Source organism: Phalangium opilio, unplaced genomic scaffold (genome assembly GCF_054372755.1).
Source record: "Phalangium opilio isolate 3A_F unplaced genomic scaffold, DU_Popi_V2 ptg000003l_1, whole genome shotgun sequence".
Lineage (NCBI taxonomy): Eukaryota > Metazoa > Arthropoda > Arachnida > Opiliones > Phalangiidae > Phalangium > Phalangium opilio.
In genome coordinates this window covers 1,015,348-1,039,275 of record NW_028324145.1, presented here as the reverse complement: position 1 = coordinate 1,039,275, position 23,928 = coordinate 1,015,348, and the positions used below count along the sequence as shown (strand labels likewise).

The 23,928-nt window shown below is 41.0% G+C and overlaps 1 non-coding gene and 32 pseudogenes across 1 annotated transcript; all 33 read left to right on the top strand.

Annotated features, from left to right (window-relative positions):
• Positions 1-6,787: 6,787 nt before the first annotated feature.
• Positions 6,788-6,906, top strand: LOC149716960 (5S ribosomal RNA; annotated as a pseudogene).
• A 137-nt stretch (positions 6,907-7,043) lies between these two features.
• On the top strand, positions 7,044-7,162 carry LOC149716959 (5S ribosomal RNA; annotated as a pseudogene).
• A 123-nt stretch (positions 7,163-7,285) lies between these two features.
• Positions 7,286-7,404, top strand: LOC149716958 (5S ribosomal RNA; annotated as a pseudogene).
• A 581-nt stretch (positions 7,405-7,985) lies between these two features.
• Positions 7,986-8,104, top strand: LOC149716957 (5S ribosomal RNA; annotated as a pseudogene).
• A 360-nt stretch (positions 8,105-8,464) lies between these two features.
• Positions 8,465-8,583, top strand: LOC149716956 (5S ribosomal RNA; annotated as a pseudogene).
• Positions 8,584-8,720: 137 nt separating this feature from the next.
• Positions 8,721-8,839, top strand: LOC149716955 (5S ribosomal RNA; annotated as a pseudogene).
• A 3,007-nt stretch (positions 8,840-11,846) lies between these two features.
• On the top strand, positions 11,847-11,965 carry LOC149716954 (5S ribosomal RNA; annotated as a pseudogene).
• A 137-nt stretch (positions 11,966-12,102) lies between these two features.
• LOC149716953 (5S ribosomal RNA) lies at positions 12,103-12,221 on the top strand (annotated as a pseudogene).
• A 124-nt stretch (positions 12,222-12,345) lies between these two features.
• Positions 12,346-12,464, top strand: LOC149716952 (5S ribosomal RNA; annotated as a pseudogene).
• A 1,354-nt stretch (positions 12,465-13,818) lies between these two features.
• On the top strand, positions 13,819-13,937 carry LOC149716951 (5S ribosomal RNA; annotated as a pseudogene).
• A 137-nt stretch (positions 13,938-14,074) lies between these two features.
• On the top strand, positions 14,075-14,193 carry LOC149716950 (5S ribosomal RNA; annotated as a pseudogene).
• Positions 14,194-14,316: 123 nt separating this feature from the next.
• Positions 14,317-14,435, top strand: LOC149716949 (5S ribosomal RNA; annotated as a pseudogene).
• A 342-nt stretch (positions 14,436-14,777) lies between these two features.
• On the top strand, positions 14,778-14,896 carry LOC149716948 (5S ribosomal RNA; annotated as a pseudogene).
• Positions 14,897-15,256: 360 nt separating this feature from the next.
• LOC149716947 (5S ribosomal RNA) lies at positions 15,257-15,375 on the top strand (annotated as a pseudogene).
• A 134-nt stretch (positions 15,376-15,509) lies between these two features.
• Positions 15,510-15,612, top strand: LOC149716946 (5S ribosomal RNA; annotated as a pseudogene).
• A 123-nt stretch (positions 15,613-15,735) lies between these two features.
• LOC149716945 (5S ribosomal RNA) lies at positions 15,736-15,854 on the top strand (annotated as a pseudogene).
• Positions 15,855-16,230: 376 nt separating this feature from the next.
• Positions 16,231-16,349, top strand: LOC149716944 (5S ribosomal RNA; annotated as a pseudogene).
• A 123-nt stretch (positions 16,350-16,472) lies between these two features.
• On the top strand, positions 16,473-16,591 carry LOC149716943 (5S ribosomal RNA). The gene has a single exon (XR_016368641.1). It is a non-coding gene; the product is annotated as a 5S ribosomal RNA (ribosomal RNA).
• Positions 16,592-16,968: 377 nt separating this feature from the next.
• LOC149716942 (5S ribosomal RNA) lies at positions 16,969-17,086 on the top strand (annotated as a pseudogene).
• Positions 17,087-17,209: 123 nt separating this feature from the next.
• LOC149716941 (5S ribosomal RNA) lies at positions 17,210-17,328 on the top strand (annotated as a pseudogene).
• A 600-nt stretch (positions 17,329-17,928) lies between these two features.
• LOC149716940 (5S ribosomal RNA) lies at positions 17,929-18,047 on the top strand (annotated as a pseudogene).
• Positions 18,048-18,409: 362 nt separating this feature from the next.
• On the top strand, positions 18,410-18,528 carry LOC149716939 (5S ribosomal RNA; annotated as a pseudogene).
• A 137-nt stretch (positions 18,529-18,665) lies between these two features.
• Positions 18,666-18,784, top strand: LOC149716938 (5S ribosomal RNA; annotated as a pseudogene).
• A 123-nt stretch (positions 18,785-18,907) lies between these two features.
• On the top strand, positions 18,908-19,026 carry LOC149716937 (5S ribosomal RNA; annotated as a pseudogene).
• Positions 19,027-19,368: 342 nt separating this feature from the next.
• On the top strand, positions 19,369-19,487 carry LOC149716936 (5S ribosomal RNA; annotated as a pseudogene).
• A 597-nt stretch (positions 19,488-20,084) lies between these two features.
• Positions 20,085-20,203, top strand: LOC149716935 (5S ribosomal RNA; annotated as a pseudogene).
• Positions 20,204-20,565: 362 nt separating this feature from the next.
• On the top strand, positions 20,566-20,684 carry LOC149716934 (5S ribosomal RNA; annotated as a pseudogene).
• A 137-nt stretch (positions 20,685-20,821) lies between these two features.
• On the top strand, positions 20,822-20,940 carry LOC149716933 (5S ribosomal RNA; annotated as a pseudogene).
• Positions 20,941-21,063: 123 nt separating this feature from the next.
• Positions 21,064-21,182, top strand: LOC149716932 (5S ribosomal RNA; annotated as a pseudogene).
• A 342-nt stretch (positions 21,183-21,524) lies between these two features.
• On the top strand, positions 21,525-21,643 carry LOC149716931 (5S ribosomal RNA; annotated as a pseudogene).
• Positions 21,644-22,003: 360 nt separating this feature from the next.
• LOC149716930 (5S ribosomal RNA) lies at positions 22,004-22,122 on the top strand (annotated as a pseudogene).
• A 135-nt stretch (positions 22,123-22,257) lies between these two features.
• On the top strand, positions 22,258-22,360 carry LOC149716929 (5S ribosomal RNA; annotated as a pseudogene).
• A 123-nt stretch (positions 22,361-22,483) lies between these two features.
• Positions 22,484-22,602, top strand: LOC149716928 (5S ribosomal RNA; annotated as a pseudogene).
• Positions 22,603-23,928: the final 1,326 nt, after the last annotated feature.

Below are 23,928 nucleotides of genomic sequence, written 5' to 3'. Positions count from 1 at the left end.
GTTGTGAGATCTCAGATGTGTAGTAAAAAGTCAAGGTTTTTACACAATATCTGACGAGCATCTAATTTTTGGGCTTCCGTGGCGCAATGGTTAGCGCGTTCAGCTGTTAATCGAAAGGTTGGTGGTTCGAGCCCACCCGGGAGAGGTGTTGTGGGTTCTCAAATGTAACGTAGAAAGCCAAAGTTTTTCCACAATACCTGACAACCGTTTAATTTCTGAGCTTCCGTGGCTCAATGGTTAGCGCGTTCAGCTGTTAACCAATGGGTTGGTGGTTCGAGCCCACCCGGGAGCGGTGTTGTGTGATCTCAAATGTAACGTAGAAAGCCAAAGTTTTTCCACAATACCTGACAACCATTTAAATTTTGGGCTTCCGTGGCGCAATGGATAGCGCGTTCGGCTGTTAACCAATACTTTGGTGGTTCGAGCCCATCCGGGAGCGGTGTTGTGAGGTCTCAGATGTGACGTAAAAAGTAAAGGTTTTCCACAATACCTGACAACCATTTAATTTCTGAGCTTCTGTGGCGCAATGGTTAGCGCGTTCGGCTGTTAACCAATAGGTTGGTGGTTCGACCCCATCCGGGAGCGGTGTTGTGAGGTCTCAGATGTGACGTAAAAAGTCAAGGTTTTTACATAATACCTGACGAGCATTTAACTTTTGGGCTTCCGTGTCGCAATGGTTAGCGCGTTCGGCTGTTAACCAATAGGTTGGTGGTTCGAGCCCATCCGGGAGCGGTGTTGTGAGGTCTCGGATGTGACGTAAAAAGTCAAGGTTTTTACACAATACCTAACGAGCATTTAACTTTTGGGCTTCCGTGGCGCAATGGTTTGCGCGTTCGGCTGTTAACCAATAGGTTGGTGGTTCGAGCCCATCCGGGAGCGGTGTTGTGAGGTCTCAGATGTGACGTAAAAAGTCAAGGTTTTTACACAATATCTGACGAGCATCGAATTTTTGGGCTTCCGTGGCGCAATGGTTAGCGCGTTCAGCTGTTAATCGAAAGGTTGGTGGTTCGAGCCCACCCGGGAGAGGTGTTGTGGGGTCTCAAATGTAACGTAGAAAGCCAAAGTTTTTCCACAATACCTGACAACCGTTTAATTTCTGAGCTTCCGTGGCTCAATGGTTAGCGCGTTCAGCTGTTAACCAATAGGTTGGTGGTTCGAGCCCACCCGGGAGCGGTGTTGTGTGATCTCAAATGTAACGTAGAAAGCCAAAGTTTTTACACAATACCTGACGACCATTTAATTTTTGGGCTTCCGTGGCGCAATGGTTAGCGCGTTCGGCTGTTAACCAATAAGTTGGTGGTTCGAGCCCATCCGGGAGCGGTGTTGTGAGGTCTCAGATGTGACGTAAAAAGTCAAGGTTTTTACACAATACCTGACGAGCATTTAATTTTTGGGCTTCCGTGGCACAATGGTTAGCGCGTTCAGCTGTTAATCGAAAGGTTGGTGGTTCGAGCCCACCCGGGAGAGGTGTTGTGGGGTCTCAAATGTAACGTAGAAAGCCAAAGTTTTTCCACAATACCTGACAACAATTTAATTTCTGAGCTTCCGTGGCTCAATGGTTAGCGCGTTCGGCTGTTAACCAATAGGTTGGTGGTTCGACCCCATCCGAGAGCGGTGTTGTGAGGTCTCAGATGTGACGTAAAAAGTCAAGGTTTTTACACAATACCTAACGAGCATTTAACTTTTGGGCTTCCGTGTCGCAATGGTTAGCGCGTTCGGCTGTTAACCAATAGGTTGGTGGTTCGAGTCCATCCGGGAGCGGTGTTGTGAGGTCTCAGATGTGACGTAAAAAGTCAAGGTTTTTACACAATACCTAACGAGCATTTAACTTTTGGGCTTCCGTGGCGCAATGGTTAGCGCGTTCGGCTGTTAACCAATAGGTTGGTGGTTCGAGCCCATCCGGGAGCGGTGTTGTGAGGTCTCAGATGTGACGTAAAAAGTCAAGGTTTTTACACAATACCTGACGAGCATTTAACTTTTGGGCTTCCGTGGCGCAATGGTTAGCGCGTTCGGCTGTTAACCAATAGGTTGGTGGTTCGAGCCCATCCGGGAGCGGTGTTGTGAGGTCTCAGATGTGACGTAAGAAGTCAAGGTTTTTACACAATACCTGTCGAGCATTTAATTTTTGGGATTCCGTGGCGCAATGGTTAGCGCGTTCAGCTGTTAATCGAAAGGTTAGTGGTTCGAGCCCACGCTGGAGAGGTGTTGTGGGGTCTCAAATGTAACGTAGAAAGCCAAAGTTTTTCCACAACACCTGACAACCATTTAATTTCTGAGCTTCCGTGGCTCAATGGTTAGCGCGTTCGGCTGTTAACCAATAGGTTGGTGGTTCGAGACCATCCGGGAGAGGTGTTGTGAGGTCTCAGATGTGACGTAAAAAGTCAAGGTTTTTACACAATACCTGACGAGCATTTAACTTTTGGGCTTCCGTGGCGCAATGGTTAGCGCGTTCGGCGGTTAACCAATAAGTTGGTGGTTCGAGCCCATCCGGGAGCGGTGTTGTGAGGTCTCAGATGTGACGTAAAAAGTCAAGTTTTTTGCACAATACCTGACGAGCATTTAGCTTTTGGGCTTCCGTGGCGCAATGGTTAGCGCGTTCGGCTGTTAACCAATAGGTTGGTGGTTCGAGCCCATCCGGGAGCGGTGTTGTGAGGTCTCAGATGTGACGTAAAAAGTCAAGGTTTTCCACAATACCTGACAACCATTTAATTTCTGAGCTTCTGTGGCGCAATGGTTAGCGCGTTCGGCTGTTAACCAATAGGTTGGTGGTTCGACCCCATCCGGGAGCGGTGTTGTGAGGTCTCAGATGTGACGTAAAAAGTCAAGGTTTTTACATAATACCTGACGAGCATTTAACTTTTGGGCTTCCGTGTCGCAATGGTTAGCGCGTTCGGCTGTTAACCAATAGGTTGGTGGTTCGAGCCCATCCGGGAGCGGTGTTGTGAGGTCTCGGATGTGACGTAAAAAGTCAAGGTTTTTACACAATACCTAACGAGCATTTAACTTTTGGGCTTCCGTGGCGCAATGGTTTGCGCGTTCGGCTGTTAACCAATAGGTTGGTGGTTCGAGCCCATCCGGGAGCGGTGTTGTGAGGTCTCAGATGTGACGTAAAAAGTCAAGGTTTTTACACAATATCTGACGAGCATCGAATTTTTGGGCTTCCGTGGCGCAATGGTTAGCGCGTTCAGCTGTTAATCGAAAGGTTGGTGGTTCGAGCCCACCCGGGAGAGGTGTTGTGGGGTCTCAAATGTAACGTAGAAAGCCAAAGTTTTTCCACAATACCTGACAACCGTTTAATTTCTGAGCTTCCGTGGCTCAATGGTTAGCGCGTTCAGCTGTTAACCAATAGGTTGGTGGTTCGAGCCCACCCGGGAGCGGTGTTTTGTGATCTCAAATGTAACGTAGAAAGCCAAAGTTTTTACACAATACCTGACGACCATTTAATTTTTGGGCTTCCGTGGCGCAATGGTTAGCGCGTTCGGCTGTTAACCAATAAGTTGGTGGTTCGAGCCCATCCGGGAGCGGTGGTGTGAGGTCTCAGATGTGACGTAAAAAGTCAAGGTTTTTACACAATACCTGACGAGCATTTAATTTTTGGGCTTCCGTGGCACAATGGTTAGCGCGTTCAGCTGTTAATCGAAAGGTTGGTGGTTCGAGCCCACCCGGGAGAGGTGTTGTGGGGTCTCAAATGTAACGTAGAAAGCCAAAGTTTTTCCACAATACCTGACAACAATTTAATTTCTGAGCTTCCGTGGCTCAATGGTTAGCGCGTTCGGCTGTTAACCAATAGGTTGGTGGTTCGACCCCATCCGAGAGCGGTGTTGTGAGGTCTCAGATGTGACGTAAAAAGTCAAGGTTTTTACACAATACCTAACGAGCATTTAACTTTTGGGCTTCCGTGTCGCAATGGTTAGCGCGTTCGGCTTTAACCAATAGGTTGGTGGTTCGAGTCCATCCGGGAGCGGTGTTGTGAGGTCTCAGATGTGACGTAAAAAGTCAAGGTTTTTACACAATACCTAACGAGCATTTAACTTTTGGGCTTCCGTGGCGCAATGGTTAGCGCGTTCGGCTGTTAACCAATAGGTTGGTGGTTCGAGCCCATCCGGGAGCGGTGTTGTGAGGTCTCAGATGTGACGTAAAAAGTCAAGGTTTTTACACAATACCTGACGAGCATTTAACTTTTGGGCTTCCGTGGCGCAATGGTTAGCGCGTTCGGCTGTTAACCAATAGGTTGGTGGTTCGAGCCCATCCGGGAGCGGTGTTGTGAGGTCTCAGATGTGACGTAAGAAGTCAAGGTTTTTACACAATACCTGTCGAGCATTTAATTTTTGGGATTCCGTGGCGCAATGGTTAGCGCGTTCAGCTGTTAATCGAAAGGTTAGTGGTTCGAGCCCACGCTGGAGAGGTGTTGTGGGGTCTCAAATGTAACGTAGAAAGCCAAAGTTTTTCCACAACACCTGACAACCATTTAATTTCTGAGCTTCCGTAGCTCAATGGTTAGCGCGTTCGGCTGTTAACCAATAGGTTGGTGGTTCGAGCCCATCCGGGAGAGGTGTTGTGAGGTCTCAGATGTGACGTAAAAAGTCAAGGTTTTTACACAATACCTGACGAGCATTTAACTTTTGGGCTTCCGTGGCGCAATGGTTAGCGCGTTCGGCGGTTAACCAATAAGTTGGTGGTTCGAGCCCATCCGGGAGCGGTGTTGTGAGGTCTCAGATGTGACGTAAAAAGTCAAGTTTTTTGCACAATACCTGACGAGCATTTAGCTTTTGGGCTTCCGTGGCGCAATGGTTAGCGCGTTCGGCTGTTAACCAATAGGTTGGTGGTTCGAGCCCATCCGGGAGCGGTGTTGTGAGGTCTCAGATGTGACGTAAAAAGTCAAGGTTTTTACACAATACCTGACGAGCATTTAATTTTTGGGCTTCCGTGGCACAATGGTTAGCGCGTTCAGCTGTTAATCGAAAGGTTGGTGGTTCGAGCCCACCCGGGAGAGGTGTTGTGGGGTCTCAAATGTAACGTAGAAAGCCAAAGTTTTTCCACAATACCTGACAACAATTTAATTTCTGAGCTTCCGTGGCTCAATTGTTAGCGCGTTCGGCTGTTAACCAATAGGTTGGTGGTTCGACCCCATCCGGGAGCGGTGTTGTGAGGTCTCAGATGTGACGTAAAAAGTCAAGGTTTTTACATAATACCTGACGAGCATTTAACTTTTGGGCTTCCGTGTCGCAATGGTTAGCGCGTTCGGCTGTTAACCAATAGGTTGGTGGTTCGAGCCCATCCGGGAGCGGTGTTGTGAGGTCTCAGATGTGACGTAAAAAGTCAAGGTTTTAACACAATACCTAACGAGCATTTAACTTTTGGGCTTCCGTGGCGCAATGGTTAGCGCGTTCGGCTGTTAACCAATAGGTTGGTGGTTCGAGCCCATCCGGGAGCGGTGTTGTGAGGTCTCAGATGTGACGTAAAAAGTCAAGGTTTTTACACAATACCTGACGAGCATTTAACTTTTGGGCTTCCGTGGCGCAATGGTAAGCGCGTTCGGCTGTTAACCAATAGGTTGGTGGTTCGAGCCCATCCGGGAGCGGTGTTGTGAGGTCTCAGATGTGACGTAAAAAGTCAAGGTTTTTACACAATACCTGACGAGCATTTAATTTTTTGGATTCCGTGGCGCAATGGTTAGCGCGTTCAGCTGTTAATCGAAAGGTTAGTGGTTCGAGCCCACGCGGGAGAGGTGTTGTGGGGTCTCAAATGTAACGTAGAAAGCCAAAGTTTTTCCACAACACCTGACAACCATTTAATTTCTGAGCTTCCGTGGCTCAATGGTTAGCGCGTTCGGCTGTTAACCAATAGGTTGGTGGTTCGAGCCCATCCGGGAGCGGTGTTGTGAGGTCTCAGATGTGACGTAAAAAGTCAAGGTTTTTACACAATACCTGACGAGCATTTAACTTTTGGGCTTCCGTGGCGCAATGGTTAGCGCGTTCGGCGGTTAACCATTAGGTTGGTGGTTCGAGCCCATCCGGGAGCGGTGTTGTGAGGTCTCAGATGTGACGTAAAAAGTCAAGTTTTTTGCACAATACCTGACGAGCATTTAGCTTTTGGGCTTCCGTGGCGCAATGGTTAGCGCGTTCGGCTGTTAAGCAATAGGTTGGTGGTTCGAGCCCATCCGGGAGCGATGTTGTGAGGTCTCAGATGTGACGTAAAAAGTCAAGGTTTTTACACAATACCTGACGAGCATTTAAATTTTGGGCTTCCTTGGCGCAATGGTTAGCGCGTTCGGCTGTTAACCAATAGGTTGGTGGTTCGAGCCCACCCGGGAGCGGTGTTGTGGGATCTGAAATGTAACGTAGAAAGCCAAAGTTTTTGCACAATAAATGACGACCATTTAATTTTTGGGCTTCCGTGGCGCAATGGTTAGCGCGTTCGGCTGTTAACCAATAGGTTGGTGGTTCGACCCCATCCGGGAGCGGTGTTGTGAGGTCTTAGATGTGACGTAAAAAGTCAAGGTTATAAAGATGAAGGTTAATTTGTCTCACTTAATTTAAATTCGAATTTTTAACTAGCACTCTCGGCAACGGCCATATCACGCTGAGAACACCGGTTCTCGTCCGATCGCCGACGTTAGCAGCGTCGAGCGCAGTCAGTACTTGGGAATACTGCGTGCCGTTGGCTTTTCACTTTTGTTTCCTCTATTAAATTCCACCCGATTTGAAAAAAGCACACATATCTTCTTTTTGTTATTGTTTTATAAAGATGAAAGTTAATTAAATTCAAATTATTAACTAGCTCTCTCGGCAACGGCCATATCACGCTGAATACACCGGTGTTCGTCCGAAAACCGAAGTTAAGCAGCGTCGAGCGTAGTCACTACTTGGGAGGGAGACCACTTAGGTACACTGCGTGCCGTTGGCTTTTTCACTTTTTTTTCCTCTTTTAAATTCCAATCGATTTGAAAAGAGCAAACTTATTTTCTTTTTGTTATTGTTTTAAAAAGATGATGGTTAATTTGTCTCACTTAATTTAAATTCGAATTATTAACTAGCACTCTCGGCAACGACCATATCACGCTGAAAAAAGCGGTTCTCGTCCGATCACCGAAGTTAAGCAGCGTCGAGCGCAGTCAGTACTTGGGATGGAGACCACTTAGGAACACTGCGAGCCGTTGGCTTTTTCACTTTTTTTTCCTCTTTTAAATTTTAATAGATATGAAAAAAGCAAACATATCTTCTTTTTTGTTATTGTTTTATAAAGATGAAAGTTAATTAAATTCAAATTATTAACTAGCACTCTCGGCAACGGTCACATCACGCTGAATACACCGGTTCTCGTCCGATAACCGAAGTTAAGCAGCGTCGAGCGCAGTCAGTACTTGGGAGGGAGACCACTTAGGAACACTGCGTGCCGTTGATTTTTTCACTTTTTTTTTCCTCTTATAAATTTTAATAGATATGAAAAAAGCAAACATGTTTTTTTTGTTATTGTTTTAAAATGATGAAGGTTAATTTGTCTCACTTAATTTAAATTCGAATTATTAACAAGCACTCTCGGCAACGGCCATATCACGCTGAAAACACCGGTTTTCGTCCGATCACCGAAGTTAAGCAGCGTCGAGCGCATACAGTACTTGGGAATACTGGGTTCCGTTGGTTTTTCACTTTTGTTTCCTCTTTTAAATTCCACCCGATATGAAAGAAGCAAACATACCTTCTTTTTGTTATTGTTTTATAAAGATGAAAGTTAATTAAATTCAAATTATTAACTAGCACTCTCGGCAACGGCCGTATCACGCTGAATACACCGGTTCTCGTCCGATAACCGAAGTTAAGCAGCGTCGAGCGCAGTCAGTACTTGGGAACACTGCATGCCGATGGCTTTTTCACTTTTGTTTCCTCTTAAATTCCACCAGATATGAAAAAACAAACATATCTTCTTATTGTTATTTTTTATAAAGATGAAGGTTAATTAAGTTCAAATTCTTAACTAGCACTCTCGGCAACGGCCATATCACGCTGAATACACCGGTTCTCGTCCGATAACTGAAGTTAAGCAGCGTCGAGCGCAGTCACTACTTGGGAGGGCGACAACTTAGGAACACTGCGTGCCGTTAGCTTTTTCACTTTTTTTTTCCTCTTTTAAATTCCAATAGATATGAAAAAAGCAAACATATTTTCTTGTTTTTATTGTTTTAAAAAGATGAAGGTTAATTTGTCTCACTTAATTTAAATTCGAATTATTATCTAGCACTCTCGGAAACGGCCATATCACGCTGAGAACACCGGTTCTCGTCCGATCGCCGACGTTAGCAGCGTCGAGCGCAGTCAGTACTTGGGAATACTGCGTGCCGTTGGTTTTTCACTTTTGTTTCCTCTTTTAAATTCCACCCGATTTGAAAAAGAACAGATATCTTCTTTTTGTTATTGTTTTATAAAGATGAAAGTTAATTAAACTAAAATTATTAACTAGCACTCTCGGCAACGGCCATATCACGCTGAATACACCGGTTCTCGTCCGATAACTGAAGTTAAGCAGCGTCGAGCGCAGTCACTACTTGGGAGGGAGACCACTTAGGAACACTGCGTGCCGTTGGCTGTTTCACTTTTTTTTCCTCTTTTAAATTTTAATAGATATGAAAAAAGCAAACATGTTTTCATTTTGTTATTGTTTTAAAATGATGAAGGTTAATTTGTCTCACTTAATTTAAATTCGAATTATTAACTAGCACTCTCGGCAACGAGCATATCACGCTAAATACAGCGGTTCTCGTCCGATCACCGAAGTTAAGCAGCGTCGAGCGCAGTCAGTACTTGGGATGGAGACCACTTAGGAACACTGCGTGCCGTTGGCTTTTTCACTTTTTTTTCCTCTTTTAAATTTTAATAGATATGAAAAAAGCAAACATGTTTTCATTTTGTTATTGTTTTAAAATGATGAAGGTTAATTTTATAATTAATAAAAAATTAATTACCGGACTACTTGCGTATAAAATACTAGGTATTTATAAATAATTCAACTTTATTTACGCAATAAAATTTTAAAACTCGGAAAAACAATAAATTTTACCGAGCTCCGACGACTAGTTTCGCATCTTACAGATGCATCATCAGGTCTAAATTAAGGGGCGAGATTTTGTATCACAAATTAACAATCATCACGTGGTTCCATAAAGGTCGGGGATTTTTCTATTCCAAAGTTCAATAATATAGCTACCCGGACCGTCGTCTCGGTTTAGAGCTAGTAGTTTTTTATGTTTTTTATAAATTTCAAATGATTCGCGTACATTAAGTTTAATGTAGTTGTCAAACATCGCAATGTTTTTTATATTAATAAAATCAATTGTATGGTCAGGGTGTTTGGTGATGTGTTCTGCCAATGCTGAAGAGTAATCCTTATTATTTTTGACGTCATTTTTGTGTTCGTTAACTCTAAATTTTAAATTGCGTTTGGTTTGACCTATATATGCATGGTCACAGGAACATGTTATTTGGTAGATGCCAAATTTGTTCGAGATTGGGATCGGGTCTTTCAAAGAACCTATCAAATTTTGAATTTTTCCTACTGGTTTGAATATAGGTTTTATACCGCTTTGGCTGAACACATTACCAATCAATTCAGAAGTATGTTTATAATATGGGAGTACAATCATTTGTTTAGGCTTAATTTCTCTAGGAAGTTTTGTTTTACTGTAAATCTTGTTACGGATGGATATCCGGTCGATGCTTCTAATTAAGGTGTCTTCGTTGAAACCTCGATCTTTTGCAATGGCTTTGATCATGCGGATTTCTTTATTGAGACATTCTTGGTCAGAGCAAATCAATGTCGCTCTATTGATGTAGGAATGAAACGCTGTAAGTTTTTGGGACAGAGGATGGTTGGAATCCTTGTGGGGGGGCATTGCAACGGAGAATGGTTTTCTGAAGACAGAGGTGCTAATTACGTTGTCAGATTTATTAATTAGTATGTCAAGGAAGGGTAATTCGTTGTTATGTTCCTTTTCCACCGTGAATTGGATACACTGATCAATGTTGTTCAGATAATTTAGGAATTTTTCGATGTCTGACGTTTGATGTTGCCAAATTGCTAGGATGTCATCGACATAGCGTTTCCAGAAGTTGATTTTAAATGGGGAATTGAGTAACGCAATTTTTTCCAATTTGTTGATGTTGTTACATCAACAAATTGGAAAAAATTGCGTTACTCAATTCCCCATTTAAAATCAACTTCTGGAAACGCTATGTCGATGACATCCTAGCAATTTGGCAACATCAAACGTCAGACATCGAAAAATTCCTAAATTATCTGAACAACATTGATCAGTGTATCCAATTCACGGTGGAAAAGGAACATAACAACGAATTACCCTTCCTTGACATACTAATTAATAAATCTGACAACGTAATTAGCACCTCTGTCTTCAGAAAACCATTCTCCGTTGCAATGCCCCCCCACAAGGATTCCAACCATCCTCTGTCCCAAAAACTTACAGCGTTTCATTCCTACATCAATAGAGCGACATTGATTTGCTCTGACCAAGAATGTCTCAATAAAGAAATCCGCATGATCAAAGCCATTGCAAAAGATCGAGGTTTCAACGAAGACACCTTAATTAGAAGCATCGACCGGATATCCATCCGTAACAAGATTTACAGTAAAACAAAACTTCCTAGAGAAATTAAGCCTAAACAAATGATTGTACTCCCATATTATAAACATACTTCTGAATTGATTGGTAATGTGTTCAGCCAAAGCGGTATAAAACCTATATTCAAACCAGTAGGAAAAATTCAAAATTTGATAGGTTCTTTGAAAGACCCGATCCCAATCTCGAACAAATTTGGCATCTACCAAATAACATGTTCCTGTGACCATGCATATATAGGTCAAACCAAACGCAATTTAAAATTTAGAGTTAACGAACACAAAAATGACGTCAAAAATAATAAGGATTACTCTTCAGCATTGGCAGAACACATCACCAAACACCCTGACCATACAATTGATTTTATTAATATAAAAAACATTGCGATGTTTGACAACTACATTAAACTTAATGTACGCGAATCATTTGAAATTTATAAAAAACGTAAAAAACTACTAGCTCTAAACCGAGACGACGGTCCGGGTAGCTATATTATTGAACTTTGGAATAGAAAAATCCCCGACCTTTATGGAACCACGTGATGATTGTTAATTTGTGATACAAAATCTCGCCCCTTAATTTAGACCTGATGATGCATCTGTAAGATGCGAAACTAGTCGTCGGAGCTCGGTAAAATTTATTGTTTTTCCGAGTTTTAAAATTTTATTGCGTAAATAAAGTTGAATTATTTATAAATACCTAGAAGGTTAATTTGTCTCACTTAATTTAAATTCGAATTATTAACTAGCACTCTCGGCAACGGCCATATCACGCTGAGAACACCGGTTCTCGTCCGATCGCCGACGTTAGCAGCGTCAAGCGCAGTCAGTACTTGGGAATACTGCGTGCCGTTGGCTTTTTCACTTTTGTTTCCTCTTTTAAATTCCACCCGATATGAAAAAAGCAAACATATCTTCTTTTTGTTATTGTTTTATAAAGATGAAGGTTAATTTGTCTCACTTAATTTAAATTCGAATTTTTAACTAGCACTCTCGGCAACGGCCATATCACGCTGAGAACACCGGTTCTCGTCCGATCGCCGACGTTAGCAGCGTCGAGCGCAGTCAGTACTTGGGAATACTGCGTGCCGTTGGTTTTTCACTTTTGTTTCCTCTTTTAAATTCCACCCGATTTGAAAAAGCACAGATATCTTCTTTTTGTTATTTTTTTATAAAGATGAAAGTTAATTAAATTAAAATTATTAAATAGCACTCTCGGCAACGGCCATATCACGCTGAATACACCGGTTCTCGTCCGATAACTGAAGTTAAGCAGCGTCGAGCGCAGTCACTACTTGGGAGGGAGACCACTCAGGAACACTGCGTGCCGTTGGATTTTTCACTTTTTTTTCCTCTTTTAAATTTTAATAGATATGAAAAAAGCAAACATGTTTTCATTTTGTTATTGTTTTAAAATGATGAAGGTTAATTTGTCTCACTTAATTTAAATTCGAATTATTAACTAGCACTCTCGGCAACGAGCATATCACGCTGAATACAGCGGTTCTCGTCCGATCACCGAAGTTAAGCAGCGTCGAGCGCAGTCAGTACTTGGGATGGAGACCACTTAGGAACACTGCGTGCCGTTGGCTTTTTCACTTTTTTTTTCCTCTTTTAAATTTTAATAGATATGAATAAAGCAAACATATCTTCTTTTTTGTTATTGTTTTATAAAGATGAAAGTTAATTAAATTCAAATTATTAACTAGCACTCTCGGCAACGGCCATATCACGCTGAATACACCGGTTCTCGTCCGATCACCGAAGTTAAGCAGCGTCGAGCGCAGTCACTACTTGGGAGGGAGACCACTTAGGTACACTGCGTGCCGTTGGCTTTTTCACTTTTTTTCCTCTTTTAAATTCCAATAGATTTGAAAAAAGCAAACTTATTTTCTTTTTGTTTTTGTTTTAAAAAGATGATGGTTAATTTGTCTCACTTAATTTAAATTCGAATTATTACCTAGCACTCTTGGCAACGGCCATATCACGCTGAATACACCGGTTCTCGTCCGATAACCGAAGTTAAGCAGCGTCGAGCGCATACAGTACTTGGGAATACTGCGTGCCGTTTGCTTTTTCACTTTTGTTTCCTCTTTCAAATTCCACCAAATATGAAACAAGTTGGGAAAACCAAAATATTACCTCTCCGTGTCAAGAAGATTATATAAACTTAAGTATCTAATAAAAACGTTATTATGTTTCTGAGTTGGGGTTTCCCATTTTTGTTGTTGTTTTGAAAAATATATCGCAATGCACGGGCCTTGATAGATATAGGAGGCAATGAAAGAAATATATCGCATGCACGGGCCTTGGTAGATATAGGAGGCAATGATAATCTCACTCTTTGCACGAGAGGTTTATCTTTAATATTTAAATAAATATAATTATTTTTAATTATTTTAATCTTCAATAATTAACATTAATAATAGTTAAATCGTTTAAAATAAAGTTATACCTATTATCTTCTCAAACTTTGCTAATATTGACGTTTAAGGTGAAGGGTACCCCTCTTGCCCGCTTTTTTCAAATTTGGGGTATATATACGATTCGTTTCCATTATAATAGTAAGGAAAAAGCGCAATTGCGAAAACCTTTGGTGGCGATCCCACCTTAGGGAGGCTAGACGTTTCTCGTAACCCTAGCTGATCGCCGCGTATATCCTAAAACCAAACGATGATAATAGAGTAGAAGCCAATGATACAGATTGGTGTCTATGTGGAATAGACGGAAGACCAGTGGATGGTGGTGTTAGAAGCCAGTGTAAGTGCAGACTGGTGTCAATGTTGGGATTGACAAAGAACAGAAGATGGTGGTGATTAGAAGCCAGTAAGAACAGACTGGTGTCCGTGTGGGATGGACAAAGACCAGAAGATGGTGGTGTGAGAACTCGAGTAGAGGAGCCATTTCCGTGACTGTGAAAGCAGTTCGGAAATGGCGAACACGTTTGCTCCGATACGCAAACTGCGAACGCGGTCACGTGGGTGTAACAACAGACAGACAGACACACAGACAGACACACAGACACACAGACACACAGACACACACACAGACACACACACAGACACGGCCGTTACAGAACCTCTCCTGGACTACGTCACACGGAGAGGTAAAAAGCAAACATATCTTCTTTTTGTTATTGTTTTATAAAGATGAAAGTTAATTAAATTAAGATTATTAACTAGCACTCACGGCAACGGCCATATCACGCTGAATGCACCGGTTCTCGTCCGATAACTGAAGTTAAGCAGCGTCGAGCGCAGTCACTACTTGGGAGGGAGACCACTTAGGAACACTGCGTGCCGTTGGCTTTTTCACTTTTTTTTCCTCTTTTAAATTTTAATAGATATGAAAAAAGCAAACATGTTTTCATTTTGTTATTGTTTTAAAATGATGAAGGTTAATTTGTCTCACTTAATTTAAATTCGAATTATTAACTAGCACTCTCGGCAACGACCATATCACGCTGAATACAGCGGTTCTCGTCCGATCACCGAAGTTAAGCAGCGTCGAGCGCAGTCAGTACTTGGGATGGAGACCACTTAGGAACACTGCGTGCCGTTGGCTTTTTCACTTTTTTTTCCTCTTTTAAATTTTAATAGATATGAAAAAAGCAAACATATCTTCATTTTTGTTATTGTTTTATAAAGATGAAAGTTAATTAAATTCAAATTATTAACTTGCACTCTCGGCAACGGCCATATCACGCTGAATACACCGGTTCTCGTCCGATAACCGAAGTTAAGCAGCGTCGAGCGCAGTCAGTACTTGGGAGGGAGACCACTTAGGAACACTGCGTGCCGTTTTTTCACTTTTTTTCCCTCTTATAAATTTTAATAGATATGAAAAAGCAAACATATCTTCTTTTTTGTTATTGTTTTATAAAGATGAAAGTTAATTAAATTCAAATTATTAACTAGCACTCTCGGCAACGGCCATATCACGCTGAATACACCGGTTCTCGTCCGATAACCGAAGTTAAGCAGCGTCGAGCGCATACAGTACTTGGGAATACTGCGTTCCGTTGGTTTTTCACTTTTGTTTCCTCTTTTAAATTCCACCCGATATGAAAGAAGCAAACATATCTTATTTTTGTTATTGTTTTATAAAGATGAAAGTTAATTAAATTCAAATTATTAACTAGCACTCTCGGCAACGGCCATATCACGCTGAATACACCGGTTCTCGTCCGATCACCGAAGTTAAGAAGCGTCGAGCGCAGTCAGTACTTGGGAGGGCGACCACTTAGGAACACTGCGTGCCGTTAGCTTTTTCACTTTTTTTTCCTCTTTTAAATTCCAATAGATATAAAAAAGCAAACATATTTTCTTTTTGTTATTGTTTTAAAAAGATGAAGGTTAATTAGTCTCACTTAATTTAAGTTCGAATTATTATCTAGCACTCTCGGCAACGGCCATATCACGCTGAGAACACCGGTTCTCGTCCGATCGCCGACGTTAGCAGCGTCGAGCGCAGTCAGTACTTGGGAATACTGCGTGCCGTTGGCTTTTTCACTTTTGTTTCCTCTTTTAAATTCCACCCGATATGAAAAAAGCAAACATATCTTCTTTTTGTTATTGTTTTATAAAGATGAAAGTTGATTTAGTTCAAATTATTAACTAGCATTCTCGGCAACGGCCATAACACGCTGAATACACCGGTTCTCGTCCGATCACCGAAGTTAAGCAGCGTCGAGCGCAGTCAGTACTTGGGAGGGAGACCACTTAGGAACACTGCGTGCCGTTGGGTTTTTCACTTTTTTTCCTCTTTTAAATTTTAATAGATATGAAAAAAGCAAACATGTTTTTTTTGTTATTGTTTTAAAATTATGAAGGTTAATTTGTCTCACTTAATTTAAATTCGAATTATTAACTAGCACTCTCGGCAACGGCCATATCACGCTGAAAACACCGGTTCTCGTCCGATCACCGAAGTTAAGCAGCGTCGAGCGCATACAGTACGTGGGAATACTGCGTGCCGTTGGCTTTTTCACTTTTGTTTCCTCTTTCAAATTCCACCAGATATGAAAAAAAGCAAACATATCTTCTTTCTGTTATTGTTTTATAAAGATGAAAGTTAATTTAAATCAAATTATTAACTAGCACTATCGGCAACGGCCATAACACGCTGAATACACCGGTTCTCGTACGATAACCAAAGTTAAGCAGCGTCGTGCGCAGTCAGTATTTGGGAGGGCGACCACTTAGGAACACTGCGTGCCGTTAGCTTTTTCACTTTTTTTTCCTCTTTTAAATTCCAATAGATATGAAAAAAGCAAACATATTTTCTTTTTGTTATTGTTTTAAAAAGATGAAGGTTAATTTGTCTCACTTAATTTAAATTCGAATTATTATCTAGCACTCTCGGCAACGGCCATATCACGCTGAGAACAACGGTTCTCGTCCGATCGCCGACGTTAGCAGCGTCGAGCGCAGTCAGTACTTGGGAATACTGCGTGCCGTTGGCTTTTTCACTTTTGTTTCCTCTTTTAAATTTTAATAGATATGAAAAAAGCAAACATGTTTTCATTTTGTTATTGTTTTAAAATGATGAAGGTTAATTTGTCTCACTTAATTTAAATTCGAATTATTAACTAGCACTCTCGGCAACGAGCATATCACGCTGAATACAGCGGTTCTCGTCCGATCACCGAAGTTAAGCAGCGTCGAGCGCAGTCAGTACTTGGGATGGAGACCACTTAGGAACACTGCGTGCCGTTGGCTTTTTCACTTTTTTTTCCTCTTTTAAATTTTAATAGATATGAAAAAAGGAAACATATCTTCTTTTTTGTTATTGTTTTATAAAGATGAAAGTTAATTAAATTCAAATTATTAACTAGCACTCTCGGCAACGGCCATATCACGCTGAATACACCGGTTCTCGTCCGATCACCGAAGTTAAGCAGCGTCGAGCGCAGTCAGTACTTGGGAGGGCGACCACTTAGGAACACTGCGTGCCGTTAGCTTTTTCACTTTTTTTTTCCTCTTTTAAATTCCACCCGATATGAAAAAAGCAAACATATCTTCTTTTTGTTATTGTTTTATAAAGATGAAGGTTAATTTGTCTAACTTAATTTAAATTCGAATTTTTAACTAGCACTCTCGGCAAGGGCCATATCACGCTGAGAACACCGGTTCTCGTCCGATCGCCGACGTTAGCAGCGTCGAGCGCAGTCAGTACTTGGGAATACTGCGTGCCGTTGGCTTTTTCACTTTTGTTTCCTCTTTTAAATTCCACCCGATATGAAAAAAGCAAACATATCTTCTTTTTGTTATTGTTTTATAAAGATGAAGGTTAATTTGTCTCACTTAATTTAAATTCGAATTTTTAACTAGCACACTCGGCAACGGCCAAATCACGCTGAGAACACCGGTTCTCGTCCGATCGCCGACGATAGCAGCGTCGAGCGCAGTCAGTACTTGGGATGGAGACCACTTAGGAACACTGCGTGCCGTTGGCTTTTTCACTTTTTTTTCCTCTTTTAAATTTTAATAGATATGAAAAAAGCAAACATATCTTCTTTTTTGTTATTGTTTTATAAAGATGAAAGTTAATTAAATTCAAATTATTAACTAGCACTCTCGGCAACGGCCATATCACGCTGAATACACCGGTTCTCGTCCGATCACCGAAGTTAAGCAGCGTCTAGCGCAGTCAGTACTTGGGAGGGCGACCACTTAGGAACACTGCGTGCCGTTAGCTTTTTCACTTTTTTTTTCCTCTTTTAAATTCCAATAGATATGAAAAAAGCAAACATATTTTCTTTTTGTTATTGTTTTAAAAAGATGAAGGTTAATTTGTCTCACTTAATTTAAATTCGAATTATTATCTAGCACTCTCGGCAACGGCCATATCACGCTGAGAACACCGGTTCTCGTCCGATCGCCGACGTTAGCAGCGTCGAGCGCAGTCAGTACTTGGGAATACTGCGTGCCGTTGGCTTTTTCACTTTTGTTTCCTCTTTTAAATTCCACCCGATATGAAAAAAGCAAACATATCTTCTTTTTGTTATTGTTTTATAAAGATGAAGGTTAATTTGTCTCACTTAATTTAAATTCGAATTTTTAACTAGCACTCTCGGCAACGGCCAAATCACGCTGAGAACACCGGTTCTCGTCCGATCGCCGACGATAGCAGCGTCGAGCGCAGTCAGTACTTGGGAATACTGCGTGTGGTTGGTTTTTCACTTTTGTTTCCTCTTTTAAATTCCACCCGATTTGAAAAAAGCACACATATCTTCTTTTTGTTATTGTTTTATAAAGATGAAAGTTAATTAAATTCAAATTATTAACTAGCAATCTCGGCAACGGCCATATCACGCTGAATACACCGGGTTTCGTCCGAAAACCGAAGTTAAGCAGCGTCGAGCGCAGTCACTACTTGGGAGGGAGACCACTTAGGTACACTGCGTGCCGTTGGCTTTTTCACTTTTTTTTCCTCTTTTAAATTCCAATAGATTTGAAAAAAGCAAACTTATTTTCTTTTTGTTTTTGTTTTAAAAAGATGATGGTTAATTTGTCTCACTTAATTTAAATTCGAATTATTACCTAGCACTCTTGGCAACGGCCATATCACGCTGAATACACCGGTTCTCGTCCGATAACCGAAGTTAAGCAGCGTCGAGCGCATACAGTACTTGGGAATACTGCGTGCCGTTTGCTTTTTCACTTTTGTTTCCTCTTTCAAATTCCACCAAATATGAAAAAAGCAAACATATCTTCTTTTTGTTATTGTTTTATAAAGATGAAAGTTAATTAAATTAAGATTATTAACTAGCACTCTCGGCAACGGCCATATCACGCTGAATGCACCGGTTCTCGTCCGATAACTGAAGTTAAGCAGCGTCGAGCGCAGTCACTACTTGGGAGGGAGACCACTTAGGAACACTGCGTGCCGTTGGCTTTTTCACTTTTTTTTCCTCTTTTAAATTTTAATAGATATGAAAAAAGCAAACATGTTTTCATTTTGTTATTGTTTTAAAATGATGAAGGTTAATTTGTCTCACTTAATTTAAATTCGAATTATTAACTAGCACTCTCGGCAACGACCATATCACGCTGAATACAGCGGTTCTCGTCCGATCACCGAAGTTAAGCAGCGTCGAGCGCAGTCAGTACTTGGGATGGAGACCACTTAGGAACACTGCGTGCCGTTGGCTTTTTCACTTTTTTTTCCTCTTTTAAATTTTAATAGATATGAAAAAAGCAAACATATCTTCATTTTTGTTATTGTTTTATAAAGATGAAAGTTAATTAAATTCAAATTATTAACTTGCACTCTCGGCAACGGCCATATCACGCTGAATACACCGGTTCTCGTCCGATAACCGAAGTTAAGCAGCGTCGAGCGCAGTCAGTACTTGGGAGGGAGACCACTTAGGAACACTGCGTGCCGTTTTTTCACTTTTTTTCCCTCTTATAAATTTTAATAGATATGAAAAAGCAAACATATCTTCTTTTTTGTTATTGTTTTATAAAGATGAAAGTTAATTAAATTCAAATTATTAACTAGCACTCTCGGCAACGGCCATATCACGCTGAATACACCGGTTCTCGTCCGATAACCGAAGTTAAGCAGCGTCGAGCGCATACAGTACTTGGGAATAGTGCGTTCCGTTGGTTTTTCACTTTTGTTTCCTCTTTTAAATTCCACTCGATATGAAAGAAGCAAACATATCTTCTTTTTGTTATTGTTTTATAAAGATGAAAGTTAATTAAATTCAAATTATTAACTAGCACTCTCGGCAACGGCCATATCGCGCTGAATACACCGGTTCTCGTCCGATCACCGAAGTTAAGAAGCGTCGAGCGCAGTCAGTACTTGGGAGGGCGACCACTTAGGAACACTGCGTGCCGTTAGCTTTTTCACTTTTTTTTCCTCTTTTAAATTCCAATAGATATAAAAAAGCAAACATATTTTCTTTTTGTTATTGTTTTAAAAAGATGAAGGTTAATTTGTCTCACTTAATTTAAGTTCGAATTATTATCTAGCACTCTCGGCAACGGCCATATCACGCTGAGAACACCGGTTCTCGTCCGATCGCCGACGATAGCAGCGTCGAGCGCAGTCAGTACTTGGGAATACTGCGTGTGGTTGGTTTTTCACTTTTGTTTCCTCTTTTAAATTCCACCCGATATGAAAAAAGCAAACATATCTTCTTTTTGTTATTGTTTTATAAAGATGAAGGTTAATTTGTCTCACTTAATTTAAATTCGAATTTTTAACTAGCACTCTCGGCAACGGCCAAATCACGCTGAGAACACCGGTTCTCGTCCGATCGCCGACGATAGCAGCGTCGAGCGCAGTCAGTACTTGGGAATACTGCGTGTGGTTGGTTTTTCACTTTTGTTTCCTCTTTTAAATTCCACCCGATTTGAAAAAAGCACACATATCTTCTTTTTGTTATTGTTTTATAAAGATGAAAGTTAATTAAATTCAAATTATTAACTAGCAATCTCGGCAACGGCCATATCACGCTGAATACACCGGGTTTCGTCCGAAAACCGAAGTTAAGCAGCGTCGAGCGCAGTCACTACTTGGGAGGGAGACCACTTAGGTACACTGCGTGCCGTTGGCTTTTTCACTTTTTTTTCCTCTTTTAAATTCCAATAGATTTGAAAAAAGCAAACTTATTTTCTTTTTGTTTTTGTTTTAAAAAGATGATGGTTAATTTGTCTCACTTAATTTAAATTCGAATTATTACCTAGCACTCTTGGCAACGGCCATATCACGCTGAATACACCGGTTCTCGTCCGATAACCGAAGTTAAGCAGCGTCGAGCGCATACAGTACTTGGGAATACTGCGTGCCGTTTGCTTTTTCACTTTTGTTTCCTCTTTCAAATTCCACCAAATATGAAAAAAGCAAACATATCTTCTTTTTGTTATTGTTTTATAAAGATGAAAGTTAATTAAATTAAGATTATTAACTAGCACTCTCGGCAACGGCCATATCACGCTGAATGCACCGGTTCTCGTCCGATAACTGAAGTTAAGCAGCGTCGAGCGCAGTCACTACTTGGGAGGGAGACCACTTAGGAACACTGCGTGCCGTTGGCTTTTTCACTTTTTTTTCCTCTTTTAAATTTTAATAGATATGAAAAAAGCAAACATGTTTTCATTTTGTTATTGTTTTAAAATGATGAAGGTTAATTTGTCTCACTTAATTTAAATTCGAATTATTAACTAGCACTCTCGGCAACGACCATATCACGCTGAATACAGCGGTTCTCGTCCGATCACCGAAGTTAAGCAGCGTCGAGCGCAGTCAGTACTTGGGATGGAGACCACTTAGGAACACTGCGTGCCGTTGGCTTTTTCACTTTTTTTTCCTCTTTTAAATTTTAATAGATATGAAAAAAGCAAACATATCTTCATTTTTGTTATTGTTTTATAAAGATGAAAGTTAATTAAATTCAAATTATTAACTTGCACTCTCGGCAACGGCCATATCACGCTGAATACACCGGTTCTCGTCCGATAACCGAAGTTAAGCAGCGTCGAGCGCAGTCAGTACTTGGGAGGGAGACCACTTAGGAACACTGCGTGCCGTTTTTTCACTTTTTTTCCCTCTTATAAATTTTAATAGATATGAAAAAGCAAACATATCTTCTTTTTTGTTATTGTTTTATAAAGATGAAAGTTAATTAAATTCAAATTATTAACTAGCACTCTCGGCAACGGCCATATCACGCTGAATACACCGGTTCTCGTCCGATAACCGAAGTTAAGCAGCGTCGAGCGCATACAGTACTTGGGAATAGTGCGTTCCGTTGGTTTTTCACTTTTGTTTCCTCTTTTAAATTCCACTCGATATGAAAGAAGCAAACATATCTTCTTTTTGTTATTGTTTTATAAAGATGAAAGTTAATTAAATTCAAATTATTAACTAGCACTCTCGGCAACGGCCATATCGCGCTGAATACACCGGTTCTCGTCCGATCACCGAAGTTAAGAAGCGTCGAGCGCAGTCAGTACTTGGGAGGGCGACCACTTAGGAACACTGCGTGCCGTTAGCTTTTTCACTTTTTTTTCCTCTTTTAAATTCCAATAGATATAAAAAAGCAAACATATTTTCTTTTTGTTATTGTTTTAAAAAGATGAAGGTTAATTTGTCTCACTTAATTTAAGTTCGAATTATTATCTAGCACTCTCGGCAACGGCCATATCACGCTGAGAACACCGGTTCTCGTCCGATCGCCGATGTTAGCAGCGTCGAGCGCAGTCAGTACTTGGGAATACTGCGTGCCGTTGGCTTTTTCACTTTTGTTTCCTCTTTTAAATTCCACCCGATATGAAAAAAGCAAACATATCTTCTTTTTGTTATTGTTTTATAAAGATGAAAGTTGATTTAGTTCAAATTATTAACTAGCATTCTCGGCAATGGCCATAACACGCTGAATACACCGGTTTTCGTCCGATCACCGAAGTTAAGCAGCGTCGAGCGCAGTCAGTACTTGGGAGGGAGACCACTTAGGAACACTGCGTGCCGTTGGGTTTTTCACTTTTTTTCCTCTTTTAAATTTTAATAGATATGAAAAAAGCAAACATGTTTTTTTTTGTTATTGTTTTAAAATTATGAAGGTTAATTTGTCTCACTTAATTTAAATTCGAATTATTAACTAGCACTCTCGGCAACGGCCATATCACGCTGAAAACACCGGTTCTCGTCCGATCACCGAAGTTAAGCAGCGTCGAGCGCATACAGTACTTGGGAATACTGCGTGCCGTTGGCTTTTTCACTTTTGTTTCCTCTTTCAAATTCCACCAGATATGAAAAAAGCAAACATATCTTCTTTTTTGTTATTGTTTTATAAAGATGAAAGTTAATTAAATTCAAATTATTAACTAGCACTCTCCGCAACGGCCATATCACGCTGAATACACCGGTTCTCGTCCGATAACCGAAGTTAAGCAGCGTTGAGCGCAGTCAGTACTTGGGAGGGAGACCACTTAGGAACACTGCGTGCCGTTTTTTCACTTTTTACCTCTCCGAGTGACGTATGTCACGGAGAGGTTCTAATTTCGACGTGTCTGTGTGTGTGTGTGTGTGTGTGTGTGTGTGTCTGTCTGTTGTTATACCCACGTGACCGCGTTCGCAGTTTGCAAATCGGAGCAAACGTGTTCTCAATTTCCGGAAATTTCGAAAATTGTATTACACTTACAGGCTATTACTCCATTGCCTGTCTAACATCACCAGCCTCTGGTCTTTGTCCATCCCACATGGACACCAGTCTGTACACACTGGCTTCTAATCACAATCGTCTGCTGCTCTTTGTCCATCCCACATGGACACCAGTCTGTACACACTGGCTTCTAATCCCCACCCTCTTGTGGTCTTTGTCCATCCCACATGGACACCAGTCTGTACACACTGGCTTCTAATCACCACCGTCATCTGCTCTTTGTCCATCCCACATGGACACCAGTCTGTACACCTGGCTTCTAACACCACCATCTTCTGGTCTTTGTTTTTGTCCATCCCACATGGACACCAGTCTGTACACTTGGCTTCTAACACCACCATCTTCTGGTCTTTGTTTTTGTCCATCCCACATGGACACCAGTCTGTACACCTGGCTTCTACTCCATCATCATCGTTAAGGTTAAGACATACGCGGCGATCGGCCAGGGCTACGAGAAACGTCCGGCCTTCCTAAGGTGGGGCTTCCGCCAAAGGTTCACGCAATTGCGCTGTTCTTATCCATAGCTGCGATTCGACACCCTTATATACTACCTATTTGAGTAAGGCGACGCAACCGGCGTATGCTTCATTTCAAACGCCAATATTAGTCAAGTCTCTCAAGAATGTTTAATTATTCTTTTTCAAAACGATGTAACGCTCAATAAGGCGAACAACTATCGAAGAAAATATTTAATATTAATTATATTTATTTTAATATTTAAGATAATCATGTCTCTAAACTCAAAATTAATACGGAAAGGGTAAAACAGTAGTCTATGTGTTTGTCTATATGTGTCCGTCCGTTGTTACCCTAGTGCGCTGCGTTAGAAGTTCGTTTTTGTTTTGATGTGTAAAGAAATCCTTCAGAACCTTAATATTCCCGTTTTCCATAATATAAAATGAATATGTGGAAATATTTTTCGTAATTATGATGCATTTAGTACTTTTGTAGCTTTAAAGCTCTATTTCATTTTGATATTCCAAAGATTTTTTTTAATATTATTATTTAAAATGGATGTTTATATATTACTTAAGCTACACTACATCTGTTTATAGCATAATCCTTCCTAAAGTGAATAAAGCGCAACGCTACAATGTTGGTCAAATGAACTTATATTT